Source organism: Cynara cardunculus (genome assembly GCF_001531365.2).
Source record: "Cynara cardunculus var. scolymus isolate 2C chromosome LG 3, CcrdV1, whole genome shotgun sequence".
Taxonomy (NCBI): domain Eukaryota; kingdom Viridiplantae; phylum Streptophyta; class Magnoliopsida; order Asterales; family Asteraceae; genus Cynara; species Cynara cardunculus.
Genome location: NC_037530.1, coordinates 6,031,667 through 6,034,767, shown reverse-complemented (window position 1 = coordinate 6,034,767; position 3,101 = coordinate 6,031,667). Strand labels below are relative to the sequence as shown.

Here is a 3,101-nt window from a genome sequence, read left to right as displayed (position 1 = left end):
TTTTAATCTCTTTGAGTTTATTAAAAGTATCTTTATTCACTTTATTCCAAGAGATCAGGTTATCAGTGAAATCGTTTTCTACATAACGAATATTGTTCGCGAAGTCTTCAAACCGAGACTCAAATGCCTTCTCCATGCGTTCACACTCGTCTTTATAATGTGTCTTTAAAATATTTAGAAACACTTCCTCCTTATAACCTTCAACTCTCTTTTCTAGATCAAAAATTATTCCTCTGAAGTATTCAGATACAACTGCCATTGCAAAAGTAGATTGATCAGTTAAGAATCTATGCAGTGAAATCAGATAAAAAAATATGAACAGTTAAAGCTAAAAAAAAACAGAAAAACACAAACACTGAAAAACACACGCAAAAACAAATGTACAATGATCCAAAAAAAATAAACACAAACAATCTAAGAAACCAAAAACAGTCAAAAAAAAATCCAAGTCCAAAATTCTGACTTTAAGTCCAAATCAAACTGAGTCTAAGTCCAAAACAAACAATAACCACTTTTTTTTTTTTTTTTACAATACAGATATGGAACAAAAAAAATACTATCTGCCCTCGTAAGACTATCCAAAAATCCACTTGAAAGCTTCTAGTATGGATCCACTTCTCACACCCTCGTAACAGTCACTTTTGCAATAACAACTTGTGTCAAATAACTGCTTTCAACTGTTACTGTTGCTGCTCAAACTTAAATCAGCAATCAAAACTGTGAGATCCTGCTGCTGTCAAAATAACAAAACCAAAACAGTCAAGCACAAATGTCTTATGTCTCAATTGGTACAATAAATTGTGTAGATGCTGTCAAAACAGTCAGATTGAACAAAACAGCAGTCTTCAAATCAAAACAGTCTCAACAAACAACTAAAATTCAACTTAAACCTGTGAGCTGCTGTTTCAGCCCTGCACACTATTAAGAACAAGACTACTGTTTTAGTCTTGACAGTCCTCAAATCCACAAACACAGTCACAAAACCTGAACTTAATGTACATTCAACAGTAAAACCCTCACAAATATTTAATACAGGCTGCTGCACACTGTTTGCTGCTGCTACTTGCAGAAAATGAAGCAGTTGCTGTTCTTATTGACAAATCAAGACCACAATCAAGACCTGCTGAAACATTGCACACAGCTGCTTAAAACAAAAACATGTAAAAACAATTTAAACCTGTCAAAATGTAGTTGCTGTTAAGCCTGCTCAAACTTGTAAAAACAGTTTAAACCTGCTGTGTAAAGACAGTCCTGTCTTGAGTTTAAACCTGTGACGCTTGTTACTGCAGCTAAATCACTCAAAACTCCTATCTGCAAAGAACTTGCTGAATATGTTGCTGCTGTCTGGTTCAATGCTGTCACCCTTGGCTTCTCATATGGTCAACCTGCTGTTTCTAACACAACAAACACAATTGCTGTTAAAAAAATGAAATACAAACTCAAAAACAGCAACACATATAACAAATGCAAAAACTGTTGTCCAAACAAAACAAACACAGTCTTAAAATGAAGCTTCTTAAATCTGTTGTTGCTGTTCAAATCTGTTTTAAACCTTCTGTTTCAAATCTGTATCAAATCAGTTTAGAAAACCTGCTTGCTGTTTAGCTATGTAACAGCTTCAATCCTGACCTGCTGTTCATCATCATCTTGGTCTCACATATACACACTTGAGCTAATATACACACAGGAATATCAGACCACTTGTTGCACACTTTAAACTCAATCAATAGACAGTCAAGTTCAACAACTGTTATTGCTGCTACAACACTTAATCAATAGAACTTAATCAATAGAACAAAACCTATTGTCAAAAAGTTGCTGTTTCTTTCTTCTGTAGCAGCTGTTGTTTGACAGAATCTATTTCAAATTAGCTTTCCAATGATGTTGCTCTCGCACTTGAAAAACATATTACAATCAACTATGTTTTTGTGATTCCAACCAAGATGTTAATCAAACAAATTATGCATTTTCTTCTAAGATCTTGTAAAGAACCTGTCACCTTAAGAGTGTTAAACAGAACACTTCAAGTAACTCAATCTGTCAAGACAAAAATATAAACCTGCTGTTACCAGAACTTGATTTTCACAAAAAAAATTCAACCTCACCTGACAGCACTATATGATATTAATCCGGACAACTTGAATGTAAAACTGTTAACAGTCTAAACAGCACACAATTAGAAATACTCAACCTCACCAGCAGCAAATTGATGAAAAACAAAATCGATTCTTGCAAGATATTGAAAAAATAAAATTCTGAGCAAATGGAATTGAACGGATTAGAAGTCCGCTCAAGGTTAATCAAATCGATTGCTAAACCGCTCACTAGTCCGCTTATGAAGTAATCGGTATACAAAGATACCGGACAAGAAGTAATCGGTTTTAGATATAAACCGATCAAAAAATTAGAAGTCTAAACCTGATGAAATCAAAAAATTCAAACCTGATGATTTGAGCGATTTTAGAATCTGGTTGAATCTTGATACTTATCCAATCAAACCCTAATCAAATCCAGTCCGCACAAGATGTGTGCGGTTTAACCTTTAATCCGCTTATCGCTCAATATATCTATACAAGAAGTGATCGGTTTACCTCTCCGGTCGTTCTCCGCTCATCTCCTCTTAARTAGTGTGCGGTGTAAATGAACACCGCTCAAGTGGTGTGCGGTGATCTTCTTCTCCGACCAAGCTTTGATGAACAAACACTTTTAGCCTGTTGGGCCTTAAGCCGGTTGGGTCAACATCTTGATATTAGATGATTTAACAAAAATAACAAAACTAAAATATTAAAAACAGATCAAAACTAATTAAAAACATAAAAACGAAAAAAAAATTAACAAAAAAATGGATCAAAAACACTGGTTTACGAAAAAATTAAGAACACAAAAATTCAAAAAATTCAAAAAAATCCAGAAAAAATTCACTTATCTTCATAATCTTCCTCTGATTTCTTGCATTCCAGCTCTGATACCAATTGTGTGTCCACAATCACTGATCAATCTTCATATTAAGCTTCCTTCAATGGCAGATTCATGGATTTATCATTCAAGAACACTATGAACACTTTATGAATATTGAGAGGAAAAGTCAATCCTCTCAATTC

General features: G+C 34.1%; 1 long non-coding RNA gene across 1 annotated transcript; it reads right to left on the bottom strand.

The window, feature by feature from the left end:
* Positions 1–898: 898 nt before the first annotated feature.
* Positions 899–2,639, bottom strand: LOC112510567. Its single transcript, XR_003068953.1, has 3 exons — positions 2,443–2,639; positions 1,233–1,394; positions 899–1,120 (listed from the first exon to the last, which is right to left on the bottom strand). It is a non-coding gene; the product is annotated as an uncharacterized LOC112510567 (long non-coding RNA).
* Positions 2,640–3,101: the final 462 nt, after the last annotated feature.